This window comes from Geotrypetes seraphini, chromosome 2, assembly GCF_902459505.1.
Source record: "Geotrypetes seraphini chromosome 2, aGeoSer1.1, whole genome shotgun sequence".
Classification (NCBI taxonomy): domain Eukaryota; kingdom Metazoa; phylum Chordata; class Amphibia; order Gymnophiona; family Dermophiidae; genus Geotrypetes; species Geotrypetes seraphini.
In genome coordinates this window covers 239,286,865-239,300,818 of record NC_047085.1, presented here as the reverse complement: position 1 = coordinate 239,300,818, position 13,954 = coordinate 239,286,865, and positions in this window count along the sequence as shown.

The window sequence follows — 13,954 nt, the reverse complement described above, 5'->3', positions numbered from 1 at the left end:
ATGTACACACATTATTTATTTATTTATTGTATTTATAAAAATTTATATACCGTCTACAACTAGGCAGTTTACAGAGTACGAACCTAAAAACTTAAGAATAAACATCACAAAACAAAATCTTAAAAACAACTACTCATAAAATAACCGACTGTACCACTGAAAACCTTGGACATTTCACAAAAATGATGTTAACAAACAATTAATGTTTTCAATAATTTTTAAAATCTTAACTGGGCAGAACAGAGCCGTACGTGTCCCACCAATGCATTCCATAGATTAATACCTGCAATTTGTAATTAATTCTAATTAGTGCCACTGATTGCTTTTAAAATGGCAATTGGCACTAATTAGCTTGCTATTCAATTTTGGTGTGCATCTTAATTTGCTTGCGCAATTTTCTGCACTTTTTATAGGTGTTAAGTGCACCCCTTTTGTGGCACTCACATCTTGGTGCCAACTTAGAGAATTACCTTATGATTTGAATAGTTTGAGATCTGGCAAGTGCTAATTGCAAATAGTACAACAAAATAGCAAGGTAGATCTGTTTCATTTTGCATTTCAAGCTTCAAGTTTATTAGGTTTTTATATACCGCCTATCAAGGTTATCTAAGGGTTTTACAGTCAGGTACTGAAGTATTTTCCCTATCTGTGCCAGTGGACTCACAATCTATCTAACATAACGGGCCACATCGAGGAGGAGGAGGAAATTTTCACTCTTACGGGTCCCACGGTGACAAGAGGACATCCACTAAAACTTAGGGGAGGACGATTTCATGGGGACACCAGGAAATACTTCTTTACCGAGAGGGTGATTGATAGATGGAATGGTCTTCCACGTCAGGTAGTCGAGGCTAGTAGCATGCTCGACTTCAAGAGACAATGGGACAAACATGTGGGGTCGCTACAGAGGTATGATAGGGGATAGTTTCTCGAGGGTGGAAGGGATCATGATTGGGCAGACTTGTTGGGCCGTCGGCCCTTTTCTGCCATCGTATTCTATGTTTCTATGTTTCTAACGTACCTGGGGCTATGGAGGACTGAGTGACTTGCCCAGGGTCAAAAGGAGCAGCGCAGGGTTTGAACCCACAGCCCCAGGGTGCTGAGGTTCTAGCTCCATCCACCGCGCCACACACTCCTCATTTCAAACTGAATATGCATCCACAGTCCCTTGAGGCTAACCTGAAATTGGAAGCACCTTCTACTAACACTAACCCCCTGTTTTAATAAGGTGTGCTACCTAACCACTAACGCGTCCATAGACTAACATGTGTTAGTGTTTAGCGCGTGGTTAGCATAGCGCACCTTAGTAAAAGGAGCCTTAAATCTATCAAAGCAGCTAAGCAAATGAATAAAGACAACACTATTTAAATTTACAAGAACTGGCCCAAACAATTGCTTAAGAACATAAGAATAGCCGTACTGGGTCAGACCAATGGTTCATCTAGCCCAGTATCCCGCCTTCACAGAGGCCAATCCAAGTCACAAATACCTGGCAATGTGATCAAAACCCCCAAATAATAGCAGTATTCCATGCCACCGATCCAGGGCAAGCAGTGGCTTCCCCCCGTGTCTCTTTCAATAGCAGACTATGGGCTTTTCCTTCAGGAACATGTCCAAACCTTTTTTTAAAACCAGCTACATTAACCACTCTTACCACATCCTCTGGCAACACATTCCAGAGCTTAACTATTCTCTGAGTGAAAAAATATTTCCTCCTATTGGTTCTAACAGTATTACTCTGAAACTTCATCGAGCGTTCCCTAGTCTTTGTAAACCTTGATGCAGTAAAAATTCAATCCACGTACCCGTTCTACACCACTCAGGATTTTGTAGACTTCAATCATATCTCCCCTCAGCTGGCACTTTTCCAAGCTGAAGAGCCCTAACTTCTTTAGTTTTTCCTCATACAAGAGGAGTTTCATCCCCTGTATCGTCTTGGTCACTTTTCTTTGAACCTTTTCTAGTGCTTGCTTAAAATATTTACTTTTGGAATCAGTACACTGACCAGTGTTTGTCTCTTTGTAGTTTTATTCAATGAATTTGTAGATCATTTCCAAAAGAAGATAACTGAGCTTTGTAAGCAAATTGAGACAGGGTTGGGGGGGGTGTCATAAACTAAATTTAAGTTATAGTAAGCAACAGTGATGTAGGGAGAGCAGGAAGTGCCCAGGGCAGTGGCAACCCCGTGCCCTCCTCTCCATCTATCACTTCTTCTGTACCATCTCCCCCCGCACCCTTTTCTCTGCCCCCCTCCCTCCCTCTGTGCTCCCACACTACACTCGCACCCTCCCTTCCCACTCCATACCTTTTTAAATGTTCGCTTCTACATTCTGCTACTTGCGGTAGCGTTGGCTTTCCCTCTGATGTCACTTCCTGGCCCCACGGCATGGAAGTGATTTCAGAGGGAGCCAGGCTTGCACGAGTAGCAGGCTGGCAAAGATTTAAAAGAGGTACAGGGGCAGGAAAAGGAGGGCATGACTGTGACATAGGGGGGGGGCAGAGAGGTGCCGGTGCCCCCACTGAGATGGCGCCCGGGATGGTCCACCTCCTGCCACCACCTCTTTCTATGTCACTGGTAAGCAACCATTTGTGCTCTTGTCTTCCAATAATCTGGTATTCAGGCTTCAAAAAGAATGAGCTTACGCACAGTCCTTGTTTATGGGGTTATAGCTGATTCAGAACATGACTGTTCACTTTTTAAATGGTTTCATTCTTCAGTGTGTGTGTTTCTCCTTTCCTCCATTCACAGACTTAAGCATATTTGTGTAGCAGCCCTGGAAAAGTGTATCTCAGAGAGGAAGCAGGTTACGCCTTTCGCCCTCTAGCACTACCCCTTCACTAATCTCTCTCTTCCCCTACTACCTACTCATGTACTCCCTCTATACTGTCTAGAGCTGTCCAATTCAGGAAAAAAAATTCAATATGGTTTGTTTTTGCCAATTGAATCAATTCAATACGATTTGATTCACTTTCTTCTGACATAGCTTTAAAATTAGCTAGAAAAATGGATTACATGAATTACATCTTTAAGTTCTTTTTTAGAAACTAGTCTTATAGCCCGTTATATTAACGGGTGCTAGAATATATGTATGTGTGTCTGTCTTTATTTCTTTCTCTCTCTCTCCTTAGCTGCTTTCCGTATTTCTGTCTTTCTTTCTTTCTGTCTTTCTTTTTCCTCGGCTGTCCACCACCACCCCTTCACTGCTCCCCTTATCCAGCAGCAGCCCTTCTTCCTTTATTTTACCTCCCCCCTGTCCAGCAGCACCTCTTTCCTGCTCCCCCTGTCCAGCAGTAGGCCTCCCTTCCTTTTTCTGCCCCCCTGTCCATCAGCACCTTTTCCCCTGTCCAGCAGCACCCCTTTCCTCCGTTCGCGTCTGCCCTCCGCCACAGCCGCCTCAAGCCGCCATGGCCTGCAGGCGCCGACAGCCGCCGCATGCGCCTGAAGCTGACATTTCCGCCATCCCTACCACCGCCACTGCTTGAGAGGCCCGCGGGACCGAAGGCGATCAGCGTGTGTGGGGCTTGGGAGGAGGAGTCCTGGTGTCACACATGCGCACTCCTGCTGACCACTGACCTACGGATCGGGGTCAGGGAACACGCGGTAATATTGCGAATGCGCGCTTAGCATTTTATTATTATAGATATTAGTTTGTCAGCTTTGGCTGGTTTCCGACAACTCTGCTGAGCAACAAATTATTTGACCTCCTGCAGAGAATATTCTTTCCAAAGAAACAGAAGTTGCCGGCAAACACAGAAATTTCTGTGCAAGCCAGGTTTGGTAAAAGTCACTGTCTTGTCTCTCATGCCAGTACATAAATACATCATCACCAGTTTCCAAGAATTCTTCGCCTTTATATGGCAGCTTGAAACCTATTGCCACCTACTTTTTATGCTTCTGAATTTGGGAGTTTAGTGAATTTTTGAGTATAAATGTAGACACTCAGTCCCAGAAAATTTTCAGAGGCCATAATCAAAAAATACATCTAAGTCCGTTTTGGATCTAAGTTGCTAGTTGCCCAAAGTCGGACATGTTAAAAGTCCTAGTTTATATGGTTCACTAGCCCATCCGCAGACTACTTAAGCCACCTCTATGCAGCTCTACTAGGCTTTCCTATGCCAGGTGCTGATATTCTGGAGGTAGGTGTGTACATTTTTATTCTGATTTTTATGGTATTGTTGAGGGGTCGGTGATCACTGGGGGGAATGTGTGTGTGTGTGGGGAGAGTCTGTACTTTGTGTCTGCAGTGGTTATCTGGTCACTTTGTTTTTAGATCGCCTAGGTCACTATGTACAAGTTCCGTCTAGGCAGTCTCCTTAAACTTTTGGTTATTCTTGCAGTACGACTAAGTCCAGGTCAGCTCACATCCCGCCCAAATCCCGCCCTCACCTCCTAAAATGCCCCTTTTTACTCTGAGCATACAGCGGCAGGAAAAAGGCCTAAGCTGCTCTTAGATATATCTAAAACCTGTTTCGACTATCGGCACTTGGATGACCTGTGTTTTGGATCATCCAAGTGCCGATTTAGGCAGGATTTTAGACATATTTCCGTTTCGATTATGAGCCCCGAATTCTTTGAAGTAGTGGGCCTCCTGAACATTGCTCATCAAAAAAAAACATTTTATCATATGTACTAACATTTTGGCACAAGATTTATTGCACAGATCCTTAGAATAATGCTTAAATGGGAGGAGCCCATAGAAATATATCGCTTAAAAAATAAGCTCACTGCTTGATCTGAGTCATGAAACTAACAAAAGTTCTAGAGAAAAAATTAAAGGCAATGATGAAAGCTGTAGTTCGTACTGACCAAACAAGTCTTATATCAAGCATAAAAAGTGCAAATAATATTAGACGATGGCTCACTATCAATCAAGTTGGATATTTTTTTTTTTTACTTCTATCACTGGACACAGAAGATACCTTTGAGAGGGTTAAAAGGTGTTGCTCCTGATACATTTTAGAATACATGACATATCCTTATTTCCAGAATCCATGCAACATGTAGAGAACCTACCTCTGGTGTGAGGATGAATAATAGATTGGACAAATCATTTAACACAAAAAGAGACAGCAGACAGAGGTTCCTGCTATTGCCGTTATTTTTCACCCAGCTATTGAGTCATTTATCAGCAAAACTAGACATTCTAACCTATTACAGAGGATATAGAGGAAGGTAAAATGGAATTTCATTATATTCAGGTGATGAGCTTTTCTACATTTTGAATCTCAGTACCAGATCTGGAGAGAATTATATTACTTTTTAACAATATATCAGGATGTAAGCTCAATCGGGTTGATTTACCAAATTTGCCACCAGAAGTGAAGAGCTTTTTAAACAGCCAAGCAAAGAAAAGTGTTTGTTTTTAAAACCTGGAGCAAGCACTGTATAAAAAGCTGAAAAGAGGTGAAGTCAGAAAGAGGCAAATAATGACGAATTTTGGGCTTTCCCAATGTTGAGCTATAATGGGGTAAATTCTACATATGATGCCCCCCCCAAAAAAAAAACACACACACAGCACTATTCTTGAAACCATGTATAAAGTTGGGTGCAGTTTATAGAATATACGTAGTGGCCAGCCCTGCAACTAAAATTTAGGCATGATCATTTATGCCAACTAAAACCTGGTGTAAATATCCGTGCCTAAATTCTATGTGGATTGGGCATATTCTGTAACAGTATATGTAATTATTAGGATCACCCATGATCTGCCTGTGCCCCTCCCATGGCTATTCCCCCTTTTCAGATCTGCGTATTAGAATTCACGTATGCTGCTTTCTAAGCATTTTCTATAATGTGTGCATAAATTCTAATTAGTACTAATTAGTGTTTGTTAGTGGCCAATTATCAGCACCAATTGTCTTGTTAAACAATTAAGTTGCAACTTTAGTCACCATATAAATAGAATCTGGGGAGAATGTATTAATTGCAACATTTCCTAGATCTAATCATCATTCTTTTTTCCAAATGAACAGTCACCCTACTAGCATTGGTCTCTTGCAGAAAAAGGCATTCTCAGACCATGATCTAATCACATTACCTAAAGGGGGAAAAAACCAAAATACCTCTCTATTCTTCAATCCCTAAACAACCTAAGTTGCGTACTAACTGAAACCCACAACTTCAGCCTTGCTCCATAGAAATCAGTAGAGAAAAGCATACCATTCACACATGTGAGTAAAAATACTTTTCAGTGAGAAAAGCCACCAATGATATAACAAGTTGTTGGGACATGAAGAACTGCTGGCATTAAAAAAACCTTTAAATCCTTTCCTCTCCCCCCCCCCCACCAATTTATTTTGCATCCTTTATTCATGAAGATACAGAATTCATAGTAAATGACGGCAGATAAAAAGCTGTACGGTCCATCCAGTCTGCCCATAAGTTAAACTCACAAGACACTAGACACATACTTTTCATGTACATATTCAATGCAATCCGCCACCCCTGATTTGTTATCTCACGGAGAATCATGACTGGGATATAGTTATACTGTGCTATAAACTGTTCAGGAAAGACAGGATAGGAAGGAAAGAAGGTGGAGTGGCGTTATATGCTAATGATTATATTAAAGCCACACAATTGCAGTATCTGCAGAGTAAGGAAGAGGAACTGTGGATCAATCTGGAAAAAGGGAATGGAAAATGTATTTACATTGGTGGGATATACAGGCCTCCTTCACAGACAGAAGTGGACAAAGATTTAATAGTAGGCATTCAAAATATAGCTGTAAAAGGGAAACTGTTAAAATCACCTATTATTAATATGCCAAATGTTGATTGCAGTATCCCTACTGTGGGGTCTTCTAGAAGCAGGGAGATCATGGATTCTCTACAGGAGAACAGTTCCAGTATAATGGAACCCACGTAGGACGGGGGCCATACTGGACTTAGCACCTATAAACTGGGAAAGTGTTTCTGGTGTTACAGTAGGTGATCATCTGGCATCCAGTGATCACTGCATGGTGTGGTTTAATATTCAGACAGGTGCAGAGAGGGTTCATTCAAAAGTAAAGGTTCTAGACTTATTTTCACTTCTCCTACCCTGGGGTAATAGTGAACAAGTCAATGAAGCCGTTGGCACAGTACGCAGCGGCCTATAAGAAGGCGAATAGAATGCTAGATATAATCAAGAAAGGTATTACAACCAGAATGAAGGAAGTTATCCTGCCGTTGTATTGTGCGCCCGCATCTGGAGTACTGCTTCCAATATTGGTCACCGTACCTTAAGAAGGATATGGCAATACTCAAGAGAGTTCAGAAAAGAGCGGCACGTTTGATAAAAGGTATGGAAAAACCTTTCATATGCTGAAATATTAGAGAAACTGGGGCTCTTTTCCCTAGAAAAGAGGAGACTTAGAGGGGACATGATAGAGACTTACAAGATCATGAAGGGCATAGAGAAAGTGGAGAGGGACAGATTCTTCAAACTTTCGAATACTACAAGAAAGAGAGGGCATTCGGAAAAATTAAGAGGGGACAGATTCAGAACCAATGCTAGGAAGTTCTTCTTCACCCAAAGGGTGGTGGATACCTGCAATGCGCTTCCAGAGGGTGTAATAGGACAGTGTACAGTATTGGGGTTCAAGAAGGGATTAGATAACTTCCTTAAAGAAAAGGGGATAGAAGGATATAGATAGAGGATTACTATACAGGTCCTGGACCTGATGGGCCGCCGCATGAGCAGACTGCTGGGCACGATGGACCTCTGCTTATGTTCTTATGTTATGTGAGCTGAACTTAAGACTAGTACTAGAATGGTCTCCATGTGGATCATAGAAGTCACTATAGCACAGGGTGGCAAGTGCCACCCTCAAAACATGGCTTACTACCCCCAATTTCATCACTTCAAGGGGATGAATGCTGGCATTTGACTTAATCCTCAGTAAGCCTACCTGTTGTGACCAGAGAATGTCCAAGGGCAAACTTAGCATTCTGGCCAAAGGCCTTGTAACCCATGGTGATCAGTGAGTTTAGCAGGACCAGTGTACCAGTTACAGTTATGATTATTTGATATACCACAATTAATTAACAAAACAAGTTAAATCAAAGCGGTTTACAGGTCAAAAGGAAAAAACAGGGAAAAAGGGAAAAACCAAAATAAAACCACTAAAAAACTGACATAACAAGTATGTCATGACTAGGAGAACATACAGAACACAATTTGGTTGACTACAAAAGGACAGTTTTACAATGTATTGTTGGAATAAAACATGACGGGAAACATCAAGGGTAAAGAGTAAAAGTATAGTCAAACCTTGTTGCAAGATTCTGTCAATATGGTTTTGTTTTGCTTTCCTTAAAGAGGAAGAGTAAGTCTTAGAAAGGGATTTGAATCATGCATTAGCGGACTCAGAAGGGTTCTTTCTCCAAGAACATTCCGTGCTTCGTAATTGACGTCGTAAAGCAGAAAGGACTACAGGGTGAAACTGAAAGAAGCCAAGAGAGAGATACGTTTGGCGAAGGCACAGGCGGAAGAACAAATGGCTAAAAATGTAAAAAAGGGAGATAAAAATTTTTTCAGAAATATTAGTGAAAGGAGGAAGATAAAAAATGGAATTGCTAGGCTAAAAGATGCTAGGAACAAATATGTGGAGAGTGATGAGGAGAAAGCAAATGTGCTAAACAAATACTTCTGTTCTGTGTTCACAGAAGAAAATCCTGGAGAAGGACCGAGATTGTCTGGCAAAGTTACACGAGAAAATGGAGTATATTCTGCGCCGTTCACGGAGGAGGGTGTTTATGAGCAACTTGAAAAACTGAAGGTGGACAAAGCGATGGGACCAGACGGGATCCATCCCAGGATACTAAGGGAGCTCAGAGAGGTTCTGGCGAGTCCTATTAAAGACTTGTTCAACAAATCTCTGGAGACGGGAGTGATTCCTGGGGATTGGAGGAGAGCGGATGTGGTCCCTATTCATAAAAGTGGTCACAGGGATGAAGCAGGAAACTACAGGCCGGTGAGCCTCACTTCAGTTGTTGGAAAAATAATGGAAGTGTTGCTGAAAGAAAGGATAGTGTATTTCCTTGAATCTAAGGGGTTACAGGATCCGAGGCAACATGGCTTTACAAAAGGTAAATCGTGCCAAACGAACCTGATTGAATTTTTTGATTGGGTAACCAGAGAGCTGGATCGAGGACATATGCTAGATGTAATTTACTTGGATTTCAGCAAAGCCTTTGATACAGTTCCTCATAGGAGGCTGTTGAACAAACTTGAAGGGCTGAAGTTAGGACCCAAAGTGGTGAACTGGGTCAGAAACTGGCTGTTGGACAGATGCCAGAGGGTGGTGGTTAATGGAAGTCGCTCGAAGGAAGGAAAGGTGACTAGTGGAGTCCCTCAGGGTTCGGTGCTGGGGCCAATCCTGTTCAATATGTATGTAAGTGACATTGCTGAAGGGTTAGAAGGAAAAGTGTGCCTTTTTGCAGATGATACCAAGATTTGTAACAGAGTAGACACCGAAGAGGGAGTGGAGAATATGAAAAAGGATCTGCAAAAGTTAGAGGAATGGTCTAATGCCTGGCAACTAAAATTCAATGCAAAGAAATGCAGAGTAATGCATTTGGGGATTAATAATAGGAAGGAACCGTATATGCTGGGAGGAGAGAAGCTGATATGCACGGACGGGGAGAGGGACCTTGGGGTGATAGTGTCCGAAGATCTAAAGGCGAAAAAACAGTGTGACAAGGCAGTGGCTGCTGCCAGAAGGATTCTGGGCTGTATAAAGAGAGGCGTAGTCAGTAGAAGGAAGAAGGTGTTGATGCCCCTGTACAGGTCATTGGTGAGGCCCCACTTGGAGTATTGTGTTCAGTTTTGGAGACCGTATCTGGCGAAAGACGTAAGAAGACTTGAGGCGGTCCAGAGGAGGGCGACGAAAATGATAGGAGGCTTGTGCCAGAAGATGTATGAGGAGAGACTGGAAGCCCTGAATATGTATACCCTAGAGGAAAGGAGAGACAGGGGAGATATGATTCAGACGTTCAAATACTTAAAGGGTATTAACGTAGAACAAAATCTTTTCCAGAGAAAGGAAAATGGTAAAACCAGAGGACATAATTTGAGGTTGAGGGGTGGTAGATTCAGGGGCAATGTTAGGAAATTCTACTTTACGGATAGGGTAGTGGATGCCTGGAATGCGCTCCCGAGAGAGGTGGTGGAGAGTAAAACTGTGACTGAGTTCAAAAAAGCGTGGGTCATAAGGGTGAAGGGGAAGAAGAGAGCAGGAGAGATACTGGACAGGAATTTTAGTACCCTTTATCATCAGAATCCTTAAGTTATGTTGGCCTTGCTTATACCACAACATTCTGTGAGGTTCATCACTGTTTAATCTATAGATAAGTCTTGGAGTTGTAGATCCTATTTCCACTGCAGTTAATAGCTTTTATGGTGTCAAATTTGAGTAACTTAAGCCAGGAAGAACTCACACTGATTCTGAGTGTTGCTGAAGCAGTCTGTCATAATTGTGAGGAAGCATGACTGGATAAGCTCATTACTGTTCTTGGATTTTTATAATAGCTTTGTTTCATCAATGGTATGACCCAGCAACAGCTGGAAGGATTTCCAGACCTTTGTCATTTTTTGTAAAAAAAAAAAAAAGGCATCTGCTGCTTACAGTAATTTGAATTGGTTGGGGGTCCTGTTCCCAGACATACTAGCCATATTATTAATAGCCAAGTTGTCTGTTCAACAGACAATTATTGTTTAAAAGAAGCTTCTTTTTGAATGCACCCAAAAACAGTGAAAAAAATATTTTCAGCTCAGATCTTTCAAGTTTCACATCTGGAGGCTTCAAAGAGTTTATTTTCTAGTTTTTTTTTTTACTTTGGGGAGGGCTTGGGGTGATACTTTGATTCTTTGTAATTTAATTTAATAATGTCTCTCAAAGCTAAATTCGTTTATACCAGCAAAATAAAAACTCCTTTGGGAACTGAAGAGATTAGAAACTGTGAGTCCACAAAACTCAGCAAAGACTATCTCCACCCCTCAGCAAAGAGATTTTAATCAGAGTGGCAGCATTTAACAAACAAATCACTGTTTTTGCTTTAAGCAGCCATTTTTAATCTAGCTCATTCTCTCTCTGAGATTTTACATTGCTACAGGTTAATTATTTGAGTGAAACAGTAAAGTGAACTTGTGTTTGCCTTTATCTTCAGCAACCATGTGGGGGGAAAATGACAACATAAGCCAGGATTCACTAAGCCAACCGATGGTGTACTGATCGGTTTGCAAGCTCTTGGCGAGCAGATTTCCCTCCGGCCCGATTCACTAAAGTGTTTAGCGATCCCCTCCCAATCCGTGCATGCAAATGAGGAAAATGGCATGCAAATTTGGGGAGGGCAGCAATTTACTAAACACTTTAGCTAACACCGATTGGGCTTGCCGATCAGAAAAGAAGCGACTGCTGAAGACCAGTCGCTTCTATCCTGGCCGACTCTCCTGCCCTCTTCTGCCCTTTAAAACCACTTGCTCGCAATGCTTTTTAGCAGAGCAAGCCCATGGTTTTAAATCCGCCGCTGCCATCGAGCCCGACGCTGCCCACCCAGTCCCCGCAAATATAGCTGGAGAGATGCCAACTCTCTCCTGCCATCGCAAAACTGCCATCGGCCCGGCAGGGCCCGTCCCACCTCTCCCCGTACTTTACTCTGGCTCTTTAAAATTATGGCAGGAGGGTTCCCACACCCTCCTGCTTTATCTACAACTACTAACCCCCCTCCCAACAAGCCTTCCTGAAGTCACAACATCAGAGAGGCTTCCTACGCAGGCGCGAATCTCGCGAGAAGCCGCCACCCGCGGCTTTGAACGGAACGATCGACTGAGCAGGGGAGCCGGCCAGACACGCTGCTGCTCCACAAGGAAGGGAACAGAAGGGGAGGGGAAAGAGAACTGCTTCTGCAGCATAGGAAAGGGGGACCCTAGGGAAATGCTGCTGCTGCTGCACAGGGAAAGGGAGAGGGAGGGAAGGGGGAAGAGAAATGCTTCTGCTGCACAGGAAAGGGGGAAGGGAAATGCTGCTTCTGTTGCTGCTGCACCCAATTGGGGAAAGAGAGGGAAGGAAGGAGAAGGAAGAGAAGGGAGAGGAGAGGAACAAGAGATGCCAAGTTCATGGCAGGGAGGGAAGGAAAGGAGATACAAGACCATGGAGGGGGAGGGAGAGATGCCAGGGCAGGGGGGGAGGGAAGGAGACAGATGCCAGACCAGGGGAAAGGAAGGAAGGAGGGAGGGAGAGAAAGGAAGGAAACAGATGTCAGACCATGGAAATAGGACGGAAGAAGAGAGAGATAGGAAGGGAAGGTAAGACATGGAAACGTAGATTTTGAAAAGAAAGCAGAAAAATTGAATATTAAGTTAATGCCAAAGATGGATGCAAGGCAGAAAGTGAAGACAGAGAGAAAAACAGTCAAAGGACAAGAAGGCCCTGGAAACATAGTTAAAAGCACAGAAAAATAAAGTCACCAGCCAACAAAGGTAGGGAAAATGATTTTATTTTCAATATAGTGATTGAAATGTGTCAATTTTGAGAAAGAAAAGATATTAAACTTTAAATGTGAGGTCTGCAGAAAACTGTTAAAGGAAAGTTTTATAAACTATAAAGAGTTTTACCTCATGCAAAATTGTCATTTCTTTAATAAGACATTAACTATTTTTTCTGCAGCCTTCCAAGTACCTACAAATCCAAAATGTGGCACCACAAAGGGTTTGAGTTTGAGAACACTGGATAAGAACATAAGGAAAGAGACAACTGGGTTAGTTACAATTAAATCTGGGTTAAGGGGAAAGGGTAAAACATTAGGGTGTGGGATAATAAAATAAGTTTTTAAAAAAATTAATTTACGGTTGGGTTTATTAATTAATTTTTTTATTTTAATCTGTTCTGTTGAACTATGAACAAAATGCCTGAGAAAAATAGAATGCTTTTAGTTGAGCCTTAAATTTTGGAAACAAACTCTTGGTGTGAAGGTATTAAGGTAAAGAATTTCAGAGTATACAGTAGGTACCATAACTGTGAAGGAAGAATTCCTATGAACATCAAGGAATAGTTGTTGCAAGGATCAGAGGGCTTTCTGTGAAGAATAGTAATCTAAAAAACTGAACAGAAATGAAGGAAGACTGCGTGATAATATTTGATAGCAGTATGTTCATCTTTTAGGAGACTAGTGACGTGATTGAATTTAGCTAGTACTTTGGGAGACCGATGAGAATGGAGTTACAGTAGCCTATGTACAACATTTGAAAGATTGAATTATTGCCTGGAGTTATTTTTCTGATACTGTTTGGCTTCTTACTTCGGTGCTTTTGTCCCCTGATTTAGTTGTATGACCTGATTTTGGCAAATGGACGAATATCGACTAAAACAATTGCTGAGACACTACAAATATCCAGAGAATGTGTTGGATGCATAATCCACAAACAGCTGGGCATGCAGAAGCTGTCAGCCAAGAGAGTGCCCAAGTTTTTGAATGCTGATGAGAAACAACACTGAGTGGACACTTCCAAGTTGATTTTGCAGCATTTTTAGCGAGCTGGTTCCAGCTTTCTGGAATGACTAGTTACTGTTGATGAAATGTGAACCTGAGACAAAACAACAGTCCATGCAATGGCAGCACTCAGGTTCTCCAAGGTCAAGGAAATTCAAGACCCAAAAGTCAGCAGGAAATATCAAGGCCACAGTGTTTTGGGATCAGGAAAGTGTTGTAATGACTGATTATCTTCCAAGAGGCCAAACGTTAATGCAGAATACTATTGTACACTTCCCCCTCCCAATTCGCGGTTTCAACGTTCGCGGTTTTGATTATTCATGATTTTTTTTCCCAGGCCCCTCCCCCCTGATTTTTTCTCCACCAGGCCCCTACACCCCCCCCCCCCCGAGAATTGCTCATTGGCAGCCTGCATTAAAAAAAAACAGCTCCAGGACTTGGATTGGGGCGAGGAGGGAGGCGATCGGAGGCGGATGGGGGC